Genomic DNA, 23,490 nt, shown 5'->3' with positions numbered 1-23,490 from the left:
AAAAATTCTTGATCTTGACCCTCAAAAAACTCCCCAACAGCGGTTATCACGTCGCTAATGTTGTCAAATTTCTTGCCCCGAAGGTGTTCCTTGAGCGGAGGAAAGTGAAAGAAGTCACTGGGGGGCAAGATCTGGCGAATAGGGGGGTGTTCCACCAGTTCAAAGCCCGCTTATTGAATGGTAGCCATGGCAACTGCAGCTTTGTGAGCCGGTGCGTTATCTTGGTGAAACAGCACTCCAGCCCGCAGTTTGACGCGCCTTTTCTCCTTGATAGCCTCCCACAATCTTCTTATTTGTTCTGCGTAGTAGGAGCCCGTAATAGTGGCTCCCTTCTCCAAATAGTCCACCATAATAATTCCTTCAGCGTCCCAAAAAAGGACACCATAACCTTCCCTGCTGAGCTTGACACTTTGAATTTCTTCGGCGTCGGTTTGTCGGCTCGTTTCCATGTCATCGATTGTTGTTTCGTTTCGGGATCAAAGTGGTGGATCCAGGTCTCATCCATGGTCAAAAAACGTGACAAAAAATTCTCCTTGTCTGCTTGGAACTTTTCGAGATTTGCTATTGAAATGTCAACTTGTTTCTTCTTTTGCTCGTCGGTTAACATTTTTGGCACCCAACGCACGGAGACCTTTCTCATATGCAATTCTTTTGCAAGGATTCTTTGAATACTGCCATATGAGATCCCTGTGACCTCAGCTACATGCCTGATAGTCACTCTTCGATCTGCCAACACAACTTCTTCAACTTTTTTCACTTTTTCTTCATTGAGGGACGTGGATGGGCGTCCTTCGCGATGTTCATCTTCCGTCGATGCTCTTCCCAGCTTAAATTCCTTGGCCCAACGTGCAACTGGAATATGGAGGAGAAGAGTCCCCAATGTTTCCACCAAGTCACTTTGTATGTCTTTGGTAGACATTTTTTTCAAGCAGAGGTATTTGATGACAGCTCTGAGCTCCTTTTTTTCCATTTTGATGTTCACTCCTTGGCAGTTCATATTCAAATGAATGTAGCTCCCGGGAATCGTGGCCTATTTAAGTGATTTTTTTTTCCTGGACTAGTGGGTACCTAAGAGAGAAGAAAACATTTTATTTTAATTTCTGTGTGCAATAGAAATAACCGATTATCATTACTTTTGGATCGCCCCTCGTATATGGGAACTCTGCAGGCAAGTAATGCGTTTGTGACAGAAGCTGCTTGTTGCTTTAAAGGTCTAAGTGAGCCCCCTTATCTCTTGCACCCATATTTGGCTGCACAGGTTGCACCATCGCTATGTCTGACCATGAAAGTAACCCCATGTGCTCCTTTTGTTATCAAATATGTAAACACAGGACTGGATACTAAAAAGGAAAAAAATCTCAGTTCTCCATATTATTTTCTTCGCTTTGGATTCAGTTTTGACTCTAATCCTAAAACTGCATCAAAAACTGTCACAAAAATTGCATGTGTTATTCCACGCTATGGGCAGAGTTCTGCAGCTTAACTGAACAAGCTTATAAGCAAATATGAGTAAAGATGAGCAATTCCGACCTTAAGGCTGAGTGCCCACGTTACGTTTTGTTAAGCGTTTCCGCAGCGTTTGTGCCGGATCAGACGCTGCAGAAATGCTTAAAAGATGCATCAAATTAATTAGCATGCGTTTTTGGCTTTTTGTGCCAATGCATGCGTTTTTAACCGCTCAGGAATCGCTTAGTGGCTAAAAACGCAGCATGCTCATTAATTCCCGCATTGCTCAGCGTTTTTAGCCATCCCCAATGTTCCCAGAAATCGCGTGTCAAAAAACGCGTCAAAAACGCGTAAAAAATCGCGCAAGAAATGCGCGGAAAAAGACGCGCGGTTTCTGGGAAAGGGGATCCTTTTCCTGAGCGTTTAAAAACACTAGCGTGGGCACATAGCCTAAATGTTTGGGGTTTATACCACACAATTAGTGTCAGTTGATAAATGTCAAACACGGACTTCTCCCAAAAGTCCTTTACAACTTTCAGAGTTTTGAAGAAGTCAGTTGCAGAGAGAGAGAATTTTCTGTCTCAAAGTACAGCTTCCCATTGTTTTCAATGGGGTTCTGGTTCAAGTTAGGAGACAGTTTTAGTACCCAAACCGAACTTTGGAATAAAGTTCTAGTCGGGTACCAAAAGCCAAACTTCCACAGGTACTTTCATCCCTATAATTGAGGCTATTGAATTTAAGTCAGGAGATCGGCAACCGGTCCACACACTTTTGTCTGTTCTCAGACTTTAAAATATGATATGTTAATCCACCTGATTGCCTAGGTGTTAGGCTCTTTCTCTAGCATCACTGAATAGAAATATTCCTCTATTAGACCAGGAGGACTTTGTCAGGACTCCTGAACTTAAAGAACCCATAAGGTCTTGTCAATTGCAAAGATCTAGGAATAAAGATCCTTTCCTTCTATGTAATTCATTAGATAATTAAAGGGTTTAATGGACACAAATAGCAGAAACTCTTAATCTAGGCTATTTCAGTGGGATGTTGGCCGTAAATTATAGCCGTCATTGCTTTGATGACAAAAGTGCAGACCCTATGCCCATTCTATTACATTTTCTAGAAGAATGTAAGAAGAAAATTGCTTTAAATGATAGGTTATATTTGACAGTCCAAGCTGTAGTTTTTAAAGTATAATTTAGCTAATATGGTAAAGGTCTGTATACATCATATACACTATAGGAGGAAATCTATAGGTCATGTGTAGCAATTGGCTAAAATGTAGTAACTTGACTTTTTACAAAATTCGCATGAGAATGCTCATTGATTTACAGTGCATTGTATGTGGCAGCATAAAATGCAAAATATCAAGTGGCTTTCCATGTCTAAAAGACTCATCTCAAGTAATAATCAAATATTGCATATTTTAACTGGAATACTTTTGCAAATACCCAAGAAAACCGACTGAATATAACCAAAAAAATCAATTTTAACCCCTTTCTGCCATCAGACATACTATCTCGTCCATGTGCCCTGGGACTTAATTCCCAGGGACGGCATAGTGCGTCATAGCGATCAGCGGCGCTCACGTGGCCGGCCAGGTGTCAGCTGATTATCACAGCTGACACCGGGCACAATGTGTCAGAGGCGGTCACGGACCACCCCCGACACGTTAACCCCTTGTACACCACGATCAAACACGATCGCGGTGTATCGGGGGTTAAAGGGAAGCATCGGCAGGGAGGGGGCTCCCTCCGTGCTTCCCTGAGCCCCGCACGGCAGCACAATGTGCTGCGCTGCTGCAGGGGGCTCTTTCCCTACAGGCCCCCGGATCCATGATGGCGACGGGGACCTTCGGGGGCCTGTAGGGAGCTGACTTCCTCACTGCCTGCAAAGCGCAGGTATGAGGAAGTCTGCAGCAGTGCCTGTGACAGATCGCTGATCTGTCACAGTGATCTGTGATGTGACAGATCAGCGATCTGTCACAGTGATCTGTGATGTGACAGATCAGCGATCTGTCACAGGACAGTGATGTCCCCCCTGGGACAATGTAATAAAGTTAAAAAAAAATGTAAAAATAATTTTTAAAAAATCGCTAAATAAATTAGTAAAAAAAAAAATATTCCCCAATAAATTCATTTTTTGAAAACAATAAAAGTACACATATTTGGTATCGCCGCGTCCGTAACGACCCGCCCTATAAACCTGTCCCATTAGCTAACCCCTTTAATGAACCCTTTAAAAAATAAAAATAAAAAATGAAAAAGTGCAATAACGCACGATTAAAAAGACGCATATAAATATCCATGGTACCGCTGAAAACGTCAGCTTGTCCCGCAAAAACGAGCCTCCATACAGCGTCATCCGCAAAAAATTAAAAAGTTATAGCTTGCAGAATAAAGCGATGCAAAAATAATTATTTTTTATATAAAATAGTTTTCATTGCATAAAATTGACAAAACATAAAAAAACGACCTAAATTTGGTATCGCTGTAACCGTACTGACCCGAAGAATAAAACCACTTTATCAATTTTACCGCACGCGGAACGGTGTAAACGCACCCCCCCAAAAAAAATTCATGAAACGCTGGTTTTTATTCATTCTGCGTCCCAAAAATCGGGTTAGGGCTGAGATTAGGGTTAGGGGTGTGTTGGGGTTAGGGTTGGAGTTAGAATTGGGGGGTTTCCACTGTTTGGGCACATCAGGTGCTCTCCAAATGCAACATGGCATCTGATCTCAATTCCAGCCAATTCTGCGTTGAAAAAGTCAAATGGTGCTCCTTCCATTCCAAGCTCTGCCATGCGCCCAAACAGTGTTTTACCCCCACATATAGGGTATCAGCATACTCAGGACAAAACAATTTTTGGGGTCCAATTTCTCCTGTTACCCTTCGGAAAATAAAAACTTGGGGGCAAAAATATCATTTTTGTGGAAAAAAATGATTTTTTTATTTTCACGCCCAGGCGTTATAAACTTCTGTGAAGCACTTGGGGTTTCAAAGTGCTCACCACACATCTAGATAAGTTCCGTGGGGGGTCTAGTTTCCAAAATGGGTTCACTTGTGGGGAGTTTCAATAGTTTAGGTACATCAGAGGCTCTCCAAACGCACATGACACCCGCAGACCAGTCCATTAAAGTCTGCATTCCAAAACGTCACTACTTCCCTCCTTAGCCCCGATGTGTGCCCATACAGTAGTTTTCTCCCACATATGAGGTATCAGTGTACTCAGGACAAATTGGACAACAACTTTTGGGGTCCAATTTCTCCTGTTACCCTTGGGAAAATAAAAAAATTGGAGACTAATTGATCATGTTTGTGGAAAAAATAAAAAAATTTTATTTTCATGCCTGGGCATTATAAACTTCTGTGAAGCCTTTGGGGGTTCAAAGTGCTCACCACACATCTAGATAAGTTCCTTAGGGGGTCTAGTTTCCAAAATGGGGTCACTTGTGGGGGGTTTCCACTATTTAGGTACATCAGGGGCTCTCCAAAGGCAACATGACACCTGCAGACCATTCCATCAAAGTCTGCATTCCAAAACGTCACTACTTCCCTTCCGAGCCCCGACGTGTGCCCATACAGTAGTTTTCTCCCACATATGGGGTATCAGCGTACTCAGGATAAATTGGACAACAAGTTTTGGGGTCCAATTTCTCCTTGTACCCTTGGGAAAATAAAAAAGGTGACTAAATGATCATGTTTGTGGAAAAAATACGATTTTTTTATTTTCACGCCCGGGCGTTATAAACTTCTGTGAAGCACTGGGGGGTTTAAAGTGCTCACCATACATCTAGATAAGTTCCTTGGGGGGTCTAATTTCCAAAATGGTGTCATTTGTAGGGGGTTTCTACTGTTTTGGTACATCAGGGGCTTTCCAAACGCAACATGGTGTCCGATCTCAATTCCAGCCAAAAACGTCAAATGGTGCTGCTTCCCTTCCGAGCTCTGCCATGCGCCCAAATAGTGGTTTACTCCCACATGTGGGGTATCAGCGAACTCAGGACAAATTGCACAATATCTTCTAGGGTCCTGTTACCCTTGGAAAAATAAGAATTGAGGGTGAAAAGATAATTTTTGTGGAAAAAATATGATTTTTTAATTGTTCGGCTGTATGTTATAAACTTCTGTGAAGCCCTTGGGGGTTCAAAGTGCTCACCACACATCTAGATAAGTTCTTTAGGGGGTCTAGTTTCCAAAATGGTGTCATTTGTGGGGGGTTTCCACTGTTTTGGTACATCAGGGGTTTTCCAATCGCAACATGGTGTCCGATCTCAATTCCAGCCAAAAACGTCAAATGGCGCTGCTTCCCTTCCGAGCTCTGCCATGCACCCAAATAGTCATTTACACCCACATGTGGGGTATCAGCGTACTCAGGACAAATTGCACAATAACTTTCATGGTCCTGTTACCCTTGGAAAAATAAAAATTGGGGGTGAAAAGATCATTTTTGTACGTTATAAACTTCTGTGAAGCCCTTGTGGGTTCAAAGTTCTCACCACATATCTTGATAAGTTCCTTGGGGGTCTAGTTTCCAAAATGGGGTCACTTGTGGGGGGTTTCCACTGTTTAGGTACATCAGAGGCTCTCCAAATGCGACATGGCGTCCGATCTGAATTCCAACCAATTTTGCATTGAAAAAGTCAAACGGAGGGGCCCACCCTGACTAGACAGGACAGGAAAGGAAAGACACTGTCTGCAATCACGCAAAAAAACCCTGCAAAAAGTCCAACACGTCTGATGCAAAAAACACTGAAGTCACACGACTTCGCCTCCCGCTATATCAGCACTCTGGTATATTCTGAAAGCAGAGAAAAAAGAGACCAATCTAACAGGGGACAAAACAAACTGGCACAAGCAGTAACATATGGGCGGTGATTCAGCACAACCCCAGCCGGAGCTGGCTGACCCGCACCAAGATGAGGTAGACAAAACCAGATCAAATGCAAACAGAATAGCAAATAAACCACTTAGCTGAACATGCAGGGACAGAGCTGGAGAAATCAGACCTCAGGAGGAACAGGAAGCAAATCACCAGCAGGGATAGAGGGAGTCGACTGTTTTAAATCCCAATCTGAAACCCCAGATCTCCAATCGTCATCATCATTATCAGGTGGCAAGCCTCTGTCAATCAGATCAGCTCCATTACCTCCAGTAACCACGAGAGGGAGCCCAGAAATAGAACTCGCAACCCCTCTGTCGATCTGACCAGCTCCACTACCTTCAGTAATAACCAGAGGGAGGCCAGAAAGTGAATTCACATCACATTAGATAGTGAATTAAGTTTATACAGTATATGGAAGTGTGTGGTCTTCGCATTCTGACATAAAAGGGCAATGATATTGTTGCTGTGAACGATCATGATGGAGCTACAGAGACATGATGAAAAAAGGGTGCACTACAATCATGTCATCATTAACCAATAGAGTGCCATACCTAGCCAATAAAAATGAAGCAACAAAGGGGGAAGAAAAAGACTAAGCTTATAATGGTATGCACATCTCAATAATTAAATAGAAAGCTTTATTTCATATTGGACACAATAAATTTAAAAACATTTAAAATGTGCAAAAAACCAAAAGCCTAAACACCCCCCAAAAACAGGTGAGATGAGCCTGAAATATTTTGGACCAACCTAGACTATAAAGCTGCCCATAAGCAAGTAAAAAGCAAGCACATGTCATGTAATACAGCAGAAAATTGTAACATACAAACAACATATGATGGTAGAACAGAGCTGATACCAACCATGTAGTTAAACAATATGGAGAGAAAATATACATCCTGATTGCCCTAGAACATGTGGAGCTGACCACAAAAAAGGAATTGCCTAATGCAATAAGCGGCCAAAGGTGATAAAGTCATGGCTAAAGGTGCAAAGTTGCAATAAATGCATAAATAGGTAAGTAAGAGTCACCAGACCATATCAGAGCAGCAAAGGTCTCAGAGGGATTAAGAAGAGGGGGTGATAGGCAGGCACCATGCGCATCATCGCTGCCAGAACGATATGAAATAAAGGTTTCTATTTAATTATTGAGATGTGCATACCATGATTAGCTTAGTCTTTTTCTTCCCCCTTTGTTGATGGAGCTACAGAGTATATGATATTGTTACATTATTATTATTATTATTATTATGCATTTATATAGCGCCATTTATTCCATGGCGCTTTACATGTGAAAAGGAGAAATATAGACAAGTATAATAAACATGTGTAAGACAAGGGACACACAAGTACATAAGGAGAGGGGACCCTGCCCGCGAGGGCTCACAGTCTACAGGGATGGATGAGGATACAGTAGGAGAGGGTAGAGCAGGTCGTGCGGTGGTTCAGTAGACCGAGGATCATTGCAGGCTGTAGGCTTGTCGGAACAGGTGGGTCTTCAGGTTCTTCTTGAAGGTTTCCGTTGATCATGAGAGTCTGATGTGTTGCGGCAGAGAGTTCCAGAGTATGGGGGAAGCACGGGAGAAGTCTTGTATGTGGTTGTGGGAAGAAGAGATAAGGGAGGAGTAGAGAAGGAGATCTTGAGATGATCGAAGGTTGGGATCTACAGTATGTAGACTACTGTATATAAGTCTGGCACTACTTTTCAGACATCATACTGTATGAAATGGAAAGTTACTCACTGTATAGTACATTTAATTGTAAGGAGTATGAAAGTAGACAATATGGAGGTGGGGGTGGGACACTGAAAAGTTCCTGATGACATACTCTATTCCCTCCATCCTCTAAATTACTTTTTTTTATAAAACACTGGTGATACCAGGTTATGAACCTATTTGTTTACAAGTCTCCATAGGATTTATGTCTGTTGACTAGCATCATATTGTCTTCTGGGTGGTGCATACTTAACATATCTAAAAAACCTGCAGTCCTTCTTAAATTTCCCTTATAGCTTTAAGATAAAACTTTTGCAGCAACATAACTTTGGGCATTGATAAGTGAATATGCTTATGTTCCAAGCAGGTTTTTTGGGGTGTGATTGAGCTTAATTGGGACATTTTAATACTAAAAGCACCTCTTGCAGAATTTCATGTTCTTTGCTTAATGTATCTAATATATTCTTACTTCTTCCATAAATACATTTAGAACCTCTATTTTTGATAATAATGAAGTCTGTGCCAGGTGAGAGTTGCGAGTCAGACAAGCCTTTAGTCATGTCGCTCTCTGCATTTGAAATTTTCAAAACTGAAGATAAAGAGATTCAAAATTAATCTAGGTGATTTATTGCAGAGATGAGATTTCATAGAAGAGTGAACTGACAAAAATAAAAAAATGCAAATGAAAAGACTTTGCTGTGTTTTTTTATTGGATTTTTTCTTCTTCATGTCCATCAACTTTTTATTGAAAAAATGCTCAAGTTTTCAAAGTTTTTAAGGAATATGTTCATATAACAACACCGGTGCCAAAAATAATAATGTTAATATTAATAACACCCTGTAATGACCTACAGGCTGTGACAAAAGTGAACATCATTGGTGTCCATCTGTTTCAACTTTATGATATACACATGTGACTCCCTGGTTTCTGAAAGCTAGTTATGGGTCCCTTCCAACTGATTTATTAATCAAACCAAAGAACCACAACAGCCTCTTACACTATGAGAGCTTCCATCCAGCTAGGATGAAACACTCCATTCCTAAATTACAGCTCCAGAGAATTAAGAGAATTTTCTCTAACCCATCTCTTCTTTCACAAAGATTTGATGACATTAAATCTAAATTTAGGGAGAGGGGCTACCCAACTCAGCTTCTGAATGTCTCCACTACACCTACCACCATTACAAGAACAAGGGTTACTAGCCATATCCCTTTTGTCCATTCTTATCATCTGTTTGCATATATCCTACATATAACAATATGGAGACATTGGAACATCTTACAGACTTCTCATCCTGACATCAAGGAATTCCATGTACCCTTTCTCACATGTTTCAAAAGAGCACTCTATCTTCATGATACACTTGTCAAAGCAGACATTGGTTCCTTGCATCACAAACATACACAGAGATTTCTCCAGAATCCCAAAACAGGTACCTTCACTTGTTTGCATTGCAATCAATGTAGTAATGTTCTGAAAGGGAATAATTTCTATCATCCATACCCTTGGAAGAAATATACCATCAAAGAATTCTTCACATGTGACACATCGTATGTGGTTTATTTAAATAAATGTCTCTGTGGACTCCTTTACGTGGGTGAGACTACTCAATCCATCAAGGATAGGATATCTAAATATACAGTGGGTACGGAAAGTATTCAGACCCCTTTAAATTTTTCACTCTTTGTTTCATTTCAACCATTTGGTAAATGCAAAAAAGTTCATTTTCTTTCTCATTAATGTACACTCTGAACTCCATCTTGACTGAAAAAACAGAAATGTAGAAATTTTTGCAAATTTATTAAAAAAGAAAAACTGAAATGTCACATTTTCATAAGTATTCAGACCCTTTGTTCAGACACTTATATTAAAGTCACATGCTGTCCATTTCCTTGTGATTCTCCTTGAGATGGTTCTACTCCTTCATTGGAGTCCAGCTGAGATTAATTAAACTGATAGGACTTGATTTGTAAAGGCACACACCTGTCTATGTAAGACCTCACAGCTCACAGTGCATGTCAGACCAAATGAGAATCACGAGGTCAAAGGAACTGGCCAATGAGCTCAGATACAGAATTGTGGCAAGGCACAGATCTGGCCACGGTTACAAAAGAATTTCTGCAGTACTCAAGGTTCCTAAGAGCACAGTGGCCTCCATAATCCTTAAAAGGAAGAAGTTTGGGACCATCAGAAGTCTTCCTAGACCTGGCCATCCAGACAAACTGAGCAATCATGGGAGTAGAGCCTAGGTGAGAGAAGTAAAGAAGAACCCCAAGATCACTGTGGCTAATCTCCACAGATGCAGTAAGGAGAAGGGAGAAAGCTCCACAAAGTAAACTATCTCTGCAGTCCTCCAGCAGTCGGGCCTTTATGGCATATTGGCCCCATGGAAGCCTCTCCTCAGTGCCAGACATATGAAAACCTGCATAAAGTTTGCTAAAAAACACATGAAGGACTCCCAGATTAGGTGAAATTAAATTCTCTGGTCTGATGAGATGAAGATAGAACATTTTGGTGATAATTCTAAGAGGTATAAAAACCAGGCACTGCTCATCACCTGCCCAATACAATCCCAACAGTGAATCATGGTAGTGGCAGCATCATTCTATGGGGGTGTTTTCAGCTGCAGGGATAGGACAACGGGTTGCAATTGAAGGAAACATGAATGAGGCCAAGTACAGAGATATCTTGGCTGAAAACCTCTTCCAGAATGCTCTGGACCTCAGACTTTGCCGAAAGTTCACCTTCCAGCAAGACTATGTCCACAAGCTGTTAGGCGTCGGGTTCCTGTCGCTGCACAGCAGGAATCCCGAGCCTTGCTTCCAGCGGTCCCCCATTCCTCTCTTAGCCGCAGAGGAGGCTGCTCAGCAGACTCGTCAGTCCCAGCGCTCTGCCCAGACTAGCTCCATGGGTTTGTTTGCTGCTGCCACCTCTTGCCCAGCTATAGCAACGCATGCTGGTCAGCAGCGAGCTACTCCAGGGGCTAAGTCCTCCTTTTGGTCCACTGAGCATGCCCATGGGACGATCTCTCATTGGAGATCGGAGGTCACATGCTCAGGTCCTTCTCCAGCTCTGACTGGACCATCAGGTCAGGAAGGTCCCAGAAGGACGCGGCTATAAAAGGTTTGCATGGCTGCTCAGCCATGCGCTAGTATAGACTGCATTACCAGACTATGAGGAGTGAGTGTTGTATGCAAGTATGAATGTCTCTGGTGACTGACTCATTTGAAACCTCTACCCTTGGTACGCATGTTTTGTGCAGCATAGCCTGTTAAGCGCCCAGGCTTAGGTGTAGGTAGAGGCAGAGTCTTAGATGGACATCAGTGTCCACCGTTGGCTATGTACGCCACAGTGCACATGCTCGACACTCCACCATAGTCAGCATCTATAGTGGCGTCCACAGGTGCGACAACCTGCGCTCAGTAGGTCTAGAGGGATTCAGACCTTGTGTCCTTGGGGCTAAGTTCTGTGACCGCATATTGTGCGCTCTCTTGCCGAGTGCTGTGACTTTAACAGGCTCCGGCATTTATGTTCAGCGGTGGCGCGGCTTTGTGTCGTAACAGAGTTTGCTTCTGTTCACACTGGGTGACGTCAACCCACATGTGACCTCTTGTATACCGCTTTATACTTCCGCCATTACTAAGCAGCAGTTCACCACCCATGCACGGTGGACCCCGGGCTGCAAACGCACCTTACTGTTATTTTATTATTTGGTGCATTCCGCCAGCCCTAACACAAGCACCCATCTAAAATAACAAAGGAGTGGCTTCAGAACAACTCTGTGACCATTTTTGACATGCCCAGCCAGTGCCTTGACCTAAACCCAATTGAGCATCTCTGGAGAGACCTGAAAATGGCTGTCCACCAATGTTCACCATCCAACCTGATGGAGCTTGAGAGGACCTGCAAGGAATAATTGCAGAGGATCCCCAAATCCAGGTGTGAAAAACTTGTTGCATCATTCCCAAGAAGACTCATGGCTGTACTAGCTCAAAAGAGTGCTTCTACTCAATACTGAGCAAATGGTCTGAATACTTATGACCATGTGATATTTCAGTTTTTCTTTTTTAATAAATTTGCTACATTTGCAAAAATTTCTATGTCTGTTTTTTCATTCAAGATGGGGTGCAGAGTGTACATTAATGAGAAAAAAATTACTTTTTTAAATTTTCAAATGGCTGCAATGAAACAAACAGTGAAAAATTTAAAGGGGTCTGAACACTTTCCATACCCACTATAAGTCCACCTAAAGATGAAATAACCTTCTGCTACCTGTACCCCCTCATTTTATCACCAGTGGACATAGAATATCTCAACCTTGTTTCTAGATCATTGAACACATTCTCTCTCTAAGATGTGGAGGTGACAGAATTAGCACCCTTAAATGCAGAGAAGCATTTTGGATCCATTAACTGCATACACTATCTCCTAAAGGTCTCAATAGAGACTATGACCTTCTATCATTATGCAGTAGGGGTCCTATAATATGCATTCTCCATAGCTTGTGCATTCTCCATTTTCCATTTGTATCATGTACATTATGATTTTGCGTATTTCTCTTTATTTTATATACAGAATTATTATCTATTCTTTGTTTATTCTTTATATGATATTAATTGTCCATAATCTTTTTACAGGTCGCCTGTATTCAAAAGAATGTGCCACCCATCCTGATTCCTCCCTCGGACCTTCCTATTCCTCCTTTCCTGCACGGCTGCCTCATTAGTATCACCATAGAGTAATACATTTGCCTACCATGTACTTATAGAGTCCCTCCCACACTGCTATACACACCATTTACACAGGCTGGGACGTTACTTCCTGTCAGTGGAACGCATATACCTCCCACTTCTACCCACTGGAACGCATAATAACATCACTTCCAGTGACATTATTTCCAGAAATACCCCATTCTACCATCTGCATGTTTAAAGCCTTTCATAAATGTTTCCACAGGCATATGAACACAGTTATGACCAGCGGTGGATATTGTGTCACACCATACTATATATCGCATCAAGACAAGGTCAGTCACCACAGGCGAATTTCTTATGTGCCACTCTATAGGCACTTTGCCCTTTTTTAACATATCTTGTGCCTTTTAACGTTACAGGTAGTAATAACCTTGGGATCCCATTTTTCATACTTAGGCTATGTTTTATATGGTACGTTGCTTTTGAATCAATTTTTTGCTAGCTAGTTTTCAATGCAACTAGTTCCCACCCTTAGATCAATTGATCTTTGTACGCACCCCATGTGTCTTTATCGGGCAGTACATATTGGGAGCTATACCTCCTTATTACACTGCATACTGCAGTTGGGTAGGTCTTCCCTTTTACATTTACCCAACCTTTCCTTCACCTTCACCTCACAATGTGAATACATGTGTCCTATATAATTCTGCACTATTAAGTGATGTTATAGATCTTGGCTTTGAATTTTCCTGTGGATTTGATTGCTTATCCTATACAGTATTACTCCTATGAATTGACCCATTTAAAATAATTTTGTAAATACTTTATTTTCTTTATTGTTTCTTTGTTATTTTAATTTGTAGTATACTGAGGAAGGTGTAAGTGACCGAAACGCTTGTATCAACTTACTACAATACCTGGATTGCAATAAATTTTCACTCCAGAATTTGGTGTGTGCAAAGTTTACTTTACTAGTCAAGCACAGAATCATTCACAGTCAGTTTCCCCAATTTCACAATCTCAAGGTTCTTAATTTTTTCTGCTTTGCTTATTCATGTCTCATGAACACCACTCCTGTCCCTCTACGAACTCCTTCCACAGCTGTCTCTAGGAAATAGACAATGGATCCCTTTTATGAACAATACAATTACATAAAACTTGTATGTCGTACAAAGGTATTTTTGTACTTCAAGTACAGCAATGTCTTTTCAATACTTTAGGTGGTACAGGTATACAAAACTATCCTGAGTATACAGCAGGAGCTGCAAGTTCTCTTCCATGTGTTTTACACATGCACAAGGTTCACTGTTCTGGTTTGAAGATGCAACTGGCCCATATGTCTCTCCACTCTTTACTGCTAGGTATAGGGATATAAGATCTTAGTAAATGTTCAAAACTGAAAAATTATATTTAGCATGACAAAATAAACAGCAGGAGAATTAGGGTCTGTCTTGATTTGGAATCTGCTTGCAAATCATTCTTTTCTGCCTTTATTTGTTACTTTTTGGACTGTTTCTGACATTGCAGCTCTGCTCATACTAGCTTCAATGGAGATGTGCTATAATAGAAAAAAGTTGATTCAGCTCACCCTTATAGTGATGTCCACACCGCACATGAGTAGTTCTAGCCGAGCAAGGAAGCGTCTCTGCTTGACGTCAGGTACTTGTGAAAAAAGAAGGTATCCAGCTCCGGAGATAAAATCCAAAATCTTTATTGAAACAAATTAAAAGGTAATAAGCTGCTTGATAACCAGTGTATACTGGAGGAAGGAATGTCCTAGATAACTGGATGCGTTTCGAACACGTGTCAGTAACTGAGGACTAAGAGCACTACAAGTGTTCGAAACGCGTCCAGTTATCTAGGACATTCCTTTCTCCAGTATACACTGGTTATCAAGCAGCTTATTACCTTTTAATTTGTTTCAATAAAGATTTTGGATTTTATCTCCGGAGCTGGATACCTTCTTTTTTCACAAGATGTGCTACAATACCAGATTTAGCATAGGTGACGGACAATGTATTTCTTAACTAAAATATGAAATTAAAAATAAATAAATATTTTTTATTTAATTCAGAAGAAGACATTGTCACCATTATTTAGGTAAACTTAAGCTCATGTGGTGACCATTGCAGTGCCTAGCAAAATTGCAAATCTTTTGCTTACCTAAAGTATTGTTCTCAATTTAAGCAATGACTACAAATTCCTGGCCACTATTTATGTCTCTTTTGTCTATGTTTTTGTCTAGTGCCTGTTGTCAAGTGTACTCCATCTTTCACAGCAGATATAATGGGTCAGATTGCTGGATGCAGAGTGAATCTCTTTAGCTCTGTATCTACTCTTCTCAAACTCTATTTTGACATAATAAAGAAGTGACCTTCAGTTTTAATCAGGCACGAAATTGGACTACAGACTATCATGCTGGTTAGTGATGAAATGGAAGCTCTAGGATCTCTAGTGCTGATAAAGAAGAATCAAACATTTCAAAAAGTGTATGTCTACTTAAGCTGGAGTCACACATAGCGACATACCAGCAATCCCGACAATGATATCAACGTGTCAGGATCGCTGGTAAGTCGCTATGTGATTGCTGGTGAGCTGTCACACAGACAGCTTCACCAGCGATAAGCACAGCGATGCCAAGCGTGCCGCATCGCTGTGTTCGTTAGCACTGATGTCATCCCTGTAAAAAAATAGAATTAAAATAAAAAATATTGTTATTCTCACCTTCCGACGTCCAGCACAGCCATCCCGCCTCTCTCCACACTCCCGGTCCCAGTGATCCTTTGCAAGAATGACCGCGAGAATGTCACGGTCTCGCGGGAGCGCGACGTCTCGTGGTCATTCGTGCAAAGGATTACTGGGTTCGGGAACGTGGAGAGAGGCAGGATGGCTGCGCGGGACGTCGGAAGGTGAGACTAACAATATTTTTTATTTTTTTTATTATTTTTTACAGCTGATCGCTGGTCTCCTGCCTGTCACACGCAGCGATGCGTGCTGGCCAGCGGGAGACCAGCGATGAAAAAAAAGTCCAGAGGTTTCTTGGAGCGATCAGCGATACCGGCAGGGGGGCCGATCGCTGATTGCTGTCACACACAGCGATCTCGCTGGTGAGATCACTGTTGTGTCACAAAAATTGTGACTCAGCAGCTATTTCGCTAGCGAGATTGCTATGTGTGACTCCAGCTTTACAGTGTATAACAGTTAGGACACATTATTCTGCTGTGTGCACTTAAACACTTAAAGAAAATCTGCCCCATGTTTTTGCTACCTCATCCGAGAGCAGCCTGATGTAGGCTAAGAGAAGCTGAATCCAATGATGTATCACTTAGTTTACAGAGTGCAGCCTGTCTGACGTAATCAAAGATTTTCGGTTTCGTAACACAGCAGAGCTGAGAAAACTAACCCCACCCACACCAGACTCTGTACAGAGACAGTGAGGTGCCTATCACAAGAGGGGAATGAGTCAGACTAGCATGTGCACTCTGCTATGTCCCAGCAATGATAAGCTCCTGGGTCTAAAACAATCATTACAAGCAAGAAAAACTACACAGCTTGATAAGAGAGGTATCTCTGAAATTTGTGTTTAACCCCCTATCTCATGATGTCTTCGGATTACATAGAAAAACCTGCTGACAGATTTCATTTAACCCCTTCTCGACATGTGCAGTACATGTACGTCATGATCGGGAAGGATTTCTCGACCAATGCATTACATGTACATCATGGTGATTGCCCGCATACAGGGGGCTGTGCACCAGTGATTGCCACTGGTAATCAGCTGATTGTGACAGCTAACATCTGGCTCTCAGTGCCAAGAGCAGTGCCTGCACCGCTCCCAGCACTTTAACCCTCTAAATGCTGCGATCGGTGCAATTGCAGTATTTAGAGAAAAGGCAGAGGGATGAAAGCCCCTTCTGCCCTTGGATTAGAGACCCTGTGACTCATCGCGCTGTCACAATCATTGCCATGGTGACCCGATGTCATCTTGACAACATCCAGGTGACCAGGCACTAGCAAGTTGGTTAGATCATGCACAGTGCATGATCTAACTAACTTGTGTCTGCAGTACTGACAGTTATAAGGTAAAGCAATGCTCCTATATTGCTTAACTGCAATTAACTGCAATCAGACTGCAGTAAGTAAAAGTCCCATAGTGGGATGAAGTAAAAAAATAGAAAAGTTAAAAAATTTGTAAAAATAGTTTGTTAAAAATCACAAAATAATAATAATAATAATAATAATAATAATAATAATAATAATAATAATAATAATAAAAAGATATATATTTGTGGGACAAATTTTGGTGCTATGTTTACCCATCTCCTTGTTTGAAAGTGTAAAATCTGGGGCTAAAATCAAATTTTGGTGGCAAAATTTTTTTCTATATTGCTTAATGGTATAAAATTCTGTAGCCCACCTGTGGTGTCAAATGATCATTGCATAACTAGATAAATTCATTGAGAGGTGTAGTTTAGTTCACATTCCTGCTGTGCCTAATTTTACTCCACATGTCGGATATAGACAGGAGAATTGTGCAACAAATTGTATGATGTAATTTCTCCTCTTACCCTTGGGAAAATGCAAAATTTGGGAGTAAAAACTTTTTTGTGGGGAAAATGCGATTCTTCTATTTTCACGCCTCAACTTTATAAACTTTTGTGAAGCACCTGGGGATTCAAGGTGCTCGCCACATGTCCACATAATTTCCCTGAGGGGTATAGTTTCCAAAATGATGTCACTTGTGGGTTGCTTCCACTGTTTAGGCACATGACGGGCTCTCCAAATGGGAAATGGCGTCAGCTAATTAATACAGCAAATTTACATTCGAAAAGTCTAAAGACGCTCCTTCACTTCCAAGACCTGCTGTGTGCCCAAACAGTGGTTTCCTCCCACATATGTGGTATCAACATGCTCAGGAGACATTGCACAACAATTTTTGGGGTCCACTTTTTAATGTTCCTGTGAAAAAATTAAAAATGTGGGGTCTAAAGTATCATTTTTACCCAATATCAACATGGGTTTACAAGGGACCGTTCCTGTCAGACTAATCTGATAAGCTTTTATGAAGAGGTAAGTTCCGGACTGGACCAAGGGAATGCAGTGGACGTGGTGTACATGGACTTTTCAAAAGCTTTTCATACGGTGCCACACAAAAGGTTGATACATAAAATGAGAACAATGGGGATAGGGGAAAATATGTGTAGGTGGGTTAAGATCTGGCTCAGGGATAGGAAGCAAAGGGTGGTTATTAATGGAGCACACTCGGAATGGGTCATGGTTAGCAGTGGGGAACCACAGGGGTCAGTTTTGGGCCCGCTTATTTTTAACATATTTATTAATAACCTTGTAGGGGGCATAGAGAGTAGAATTTCAATATTTGCAGATGACACTAAACTCCGCAGGGTAATCAATACAGAGGAAGACAATTTTATATTACAGGAGGATTTACGTAAACTAGAAGCTTGGGCTGATAAATGGCAAATGAGCTTTTAATGGGGATAAATGTAAGGTCATGCACTTGGGTAGAATGAACAAGATGTATAATTATGTGCTTAATTGTAAAACGCTGGGCAAAACTGTCACTGAAAAAGATCTGGGTGTATGGGTGGACGACAAACTCACATTTAGTGGCCAGTGTCAGGCAGCTGCTGCAAAGGCAAATAAAATAATGGGATGCATTAAAAGAGGCATAGATGCTCATGAGGAGAACATAATTTTACCTCTATATAAGTAACTAGTGCGACCACACTTAGAATACTGTGTACAGTTCTGGTCTCTGGTGTATAAGAAAGACATAGCTGAACTGGAGGGGGTGCAGAGAAGAGTGTCCAAGGTTATTAGGGAACTGGGGGTCTGCAATACCAAGACAGGTTATTACACTTGGGGTTTCCCCATGGTGGGACGATTAAAGGATTATCTTATTTCTTATTTCTTATCTAGTTTGTAAAATCGAAGGCTTAGGGGTGATCTTATTACAATGTATAAATATATGTGGGGACAGTACAAAGACCTTTCTAATGATCTTTTTACTCTTAGACCTGTGACGGGGACAAGGGGGCATCCTCTAGGTCTGGAGGAAAGGAGGTTTAAGCATACTGACAGATGCAGATTCTTTACTATAAGAGCAGTAGAGCAGTGAGGCTATGGAACTCTCTGCCATATGATGTTGTAATGAGTGATTCCCTACTAAAATTTAAGAAGGGACTGGATGCCTTTCTTGAAAAGTATAATATTACAGGGAATATACAATAGTTTCCTTAATATTGCGTTGATCCAGGGAGCTAGTCTGATTGCCGTATGTGGAGTCGGGAAGGAATTTTTTTCCCCAATGTGAGGCTTACTGTTTGCCACATGGGTTTTTTTTGCCTTCCCTGGATCAGCATGTTAGGGCAGCTTAGGATAGGATATGGGTTGAACTAGATGGACTTAAAGTCTTCCTTCAACCTTAATAACTATGTTATTATGTTACTATGTATTTTTGTGACAAAGTTAAATGTTCATTTTTTCCTTCCACTTTACAAAAATTCCTGTGATGCTCCTGAAGGGTTAATGAACTTCTTGAATGTGATTTTAATCACCTCGAGGGGTACTGTTTTTACAATGGTGCCACTTTTGAGTATTTTCTGTCATATAGGCCCCTCAAAGTCACTTCAAATGTGATGTGGTCCCTAAAAAAATAGTTTTGTAAATTTTTTGGGAAAATGAGAAATCATTGGTCAACTGTTAACGCTTATAACTTCCTAACAAAAAAATTAAGTTTAAAAAATTGTGCTAATGTGAAGTAGACATGTGGAAAATGTTATTTATTAACTATGTAAGGCCATAAAAATTAAAAGTTTAAGAACTGCTAAATTTTCTAAATTTTTGGCAAATTTCAATTTTTTTCACACTTAAACCTTTAGAAGTAAGCTGGTTTAGGGAGAGAGGGAAAAAAGACAGGTGTGGCGCTTCCTCTGAGCATAATACATTTTACCAACAGTGAAAAAAATTCTTTTGGTTGTGGTTATGCTCTACTTCAATCAGTAAGAAATGTACGTTGAGATTCTCAAGGAATTAATTCTTTAAACTCCTCCGTGTCTTGTATAATCCAATAAGGTGTGCAGCTCACATTGTGTTGATCCTACTTCTGATCTACATAGGTGGTGAATTCTATGTAAAAAGAAACTCCAAGTGTATGAGGCACTAATCACCTTAGGATTTCTTGAATACATTCATTTCCAATGAAAATCTATTGCTAAAAGTTAATTTATTTTCTCAAAAGCAAAAAAAAATATATATATTTTTACAATACAGTACAATGCATTTTGGCTGCTATTTTTACAGTGCAGCCTTCATCAGGTTACAAACAAACAAACAACATGCAAAAGCTCTATCAAATATTTATTTATTTTTTTTTTTGCTTTTGCCAAAATAAAATAACTTATGTATTCAAGAAATCCTAAGGTGATTAGCGCCATATACGCATGGAGTTTCTTTTTACGAAGATTTCACAAGTAAACGTAAGTCATATCAAAGAAATTTTACCCCTATTGTAAGGTACAATATGTCATGAAAAAACATTCACACAATGAGTGGGATCCGTTGAAGCATTCCAGCATTATTACCTTATAAAATGACATTGGTCAAAAATGAACAATTTGGCGCGATCATGAAGGTGCAAACATGCTCGTGGTCGAAGGAGCTAAGGCAGCTTAAACCTGGTGGGATAGTGAGGGCAGCAAGACCTTGCTTTTTATGTTTTTTGGGGTGAAATGACACATGCTTTCAAATATATCCATGTGCAAAGTTATATTTTTATTATTCATTAACCTTTTTCTTTGAATTGAAACAATATTGTTTTATTTTCCACTTGAGTTTGCAATGTATAAGAAAAATCATGTTTCAACCAGCATATACATATATTTGATTGCATTTAATGTCTAAGTTCCTGTGTGCTTTACAATTTTTTTGGTGGTAATATACAGACATAAGCTTCTTTAGATAATATCATCTGCAGACTGAATCATTTATTAAACATCACTTTGTAGGACGAAAGCAAATGGAAACCGAGAAGCACTAAAAAAATGTTCAATTGCACTTAATCCCTCTGAGTAAAACATAAATTAATAATTTCTCTATGGAGAAGCCGAGCATATCTTTGAAGGTCATGCAAACATAATATACCACTGTATAATCAAAAATGCTTTAAAAAAAATAATAACCAGGCCGCAAGCGTTAGGCAGACATGTTATGTTCAACTGCAAGTTAAACCTGATGTTATTCTTCTTTCAATCCCAAATGCTATGAATAATTTCTTAATTTATTTCAACCATGAATATTCGAACAAGGGAAATAGGACTGCCATTTTGTGAGTAACGATTCATTGCCGAATTTCCATATTGTGCTTTAGATTATTTGTGAAAAAATTATATTTTCTTACAGCATTAAGAAAAATGCCAGCTAATATATTCTTACAACTTGTGTGACTGCCAATCTATTCTACCCTCTGGTAATAGTAAAACTCTTTATGTCCTTGTATAATGTCTGTTGTGTTTTCACTACTTTCTGTAAGCAAAAGGGAAAAAAATAATTCACAAAGCACAGCAGATTCATTTTCAGCTTTTCATTCAATATACTGGCAAAATATTAAATGATTGTATTTTCCATAGCTTGAATCGAGTTCAATAGCTGCCATTTACTCACAGTAACATATGCAGAGAAGCACTGCACTAAGATTTATGGAAATGTGCTTTATGCAAACAAGTTGTTTGAAGAGATTATGGCTGAAGGGCATTCTGCAGACCAAACAAAGTTATGCCTACCCAAGGTGCATTGTTGGCTCCTACACCATATAGCACACCCAGTACTTGAAATGGCATATAGCAAGCTGGGGCCCTGTTACAGATTGAATAATAAAGTACCACTTTTTTTTCTGCCTGAGTGGTATCACTAATGTAAGTTCTTTGCCCCTAGTAATTAATTTACCAGCCACCATCTTTTGTTCTCGGCACCGCTCCGATTGTCTTCTGCTTTTTGTGACCTGCTGGATCATTCCGCTACTTGTCAGGTGGCTGAAGGTCACTTTTCAATATAAGTCTGTGAAAGCCAGAACAAGGCCAGAATAAGGCTCTCATAGTCCCACGTTGAGAGATTGTGACTGTTAGCTCCGGTCAGTCCGAAGCTGCAGTCACGAGATGGCGGAGTGGGATCAGGGAGGTACCGGAATGAGCAGAAGATGGCAGCTAGTGAGTAAATTATTAGGTGCAGGAAACTTACATTAGTGATACAACTGAAACAGGAGAATAAAAAGTAACAGCTGGAGTGGTCCTTTAACCCCTTAGTGACAGAGCCAATTTGCAGCTTAATGACCAGGCCAATTTTTACAATTCTGACCACTGTCAATTTATGAGGTTATAACTCTGGAACGCTTTAACACATCCCGCTGAATCTGAGATTGCTTTTTAGTGACATATTGTACTTCATGGTAGTGGTAAAATTTCTTCTATATGACTAGTGTTTTTTTATGAAAAGAAAGGAATTTTTAAAATTTTGCAATTTTCAAATATTTAGTTTTTATGCCCTTAAATCAAAGAGATATGTCGCACACAATACTTAATAAACAACATATCCCACATGTCCACTTTACATCAGCAGAATTTTTAAAACAATTTTTTTTGTTAGGATGTTATATAGGTTAAAATTTGACCAGTGATTTCTCATTTTTGCAACAAAATTTACAAAACCATTTTTTTAGGCACCACATCACACTTAAAGTGACTTTGAGGGGTGTGCATGACAGAAAATACCCAAAAGTGAGACCATTCTAAAAACTGCACCCCTCGAGGTGCTCAAAACCACATTCAGTAAGTTTATTAACCCTTTGTGATTCGCAGGAACTGAAGCAATGTATTTTCACAAGTGCAAAAAGAGAAAATGAACCATAAAATTTTTTGTGAAATTTCTCCTGAAGGCGCCGATACCCAATATGTGGGGGTAAACCACTGTTTGGGTGCACTGCAGAGCTTGGAAGGGAAGGAGCGCCATTTGACTTTTTCAATGCAGAATTGGCTGGAATTGAGATCGGACGCCATGTTGTGTTTGTAGAGCCCTTGATGTGCCGAAACAGTGGAAACCCCCCATAAGTGACACCATTTTGGAAACTAGACACCTTAGGGAACTTAACTAGGTGCGTGGTGAGCACTTTGAACCCCCAAGTGTTTCACAGAAGTCTATAACTTAGAGTTGTAAAAGTAGAAATCATATTTTTTCCACAAAAATAATCTTTTCACCCCAAAACTTTAACTTTCACAAGGGTAACACGAGAAATTGAACCACAGTTGTTGTGCAATTTGTCCTGAGTATGCTGATACCACATATGTGGGGGGAACAATTTTTGGGCGCATGGCAGAGCTCAGAAGGGAAGGAGCATCGTTTTGGAAAACAGACTTTGATGGAAAGGTCTGCAGGCATCATGTTGCGTTTACAGAGCCCCTGATCTGCCTAAACAGTAGAAACCCCCACAAGTGACCCCATTTTGGAAACTAGACCCCCAAGGAACTTATCTAGATGTGTTGTGAGAACTTTGAACCTCAAATGTTTCACTAAAGTTTATAACGCAGAGCCAATACCCCATATGTGTGGGAGTAAACCACTGTTTGGGTGCACAGCAGAGCTCAGAAGGGAAGAAATTCAATTTGATTTTTTCAATAGAGAAATGGCTGGAATTGAGATCGGACACCATGTTGCGTTTGCAGAGCCCCTGATGTGCCTAAAC

The sequence above is a fragment of the Dendrobates tinctorius genome, unplaced genomic scaffold (assembly GCF_039654945.1).
Source record: "Dendrobates tinctorius isolate UK_male_01 unplaced genomic scaffold, ASM3965494v1 ptg000133l, whole genome shotgun sequence".
Taxonomy (NCBI): Eukaryota; Metazoa; Chordata; class Amphibia; order Anura; family Dendrobatidae; genus Dendrobates; species Dendrobates tinctorius.
This window is presented reverse-complemented; position numbering follows the sequence as displayed.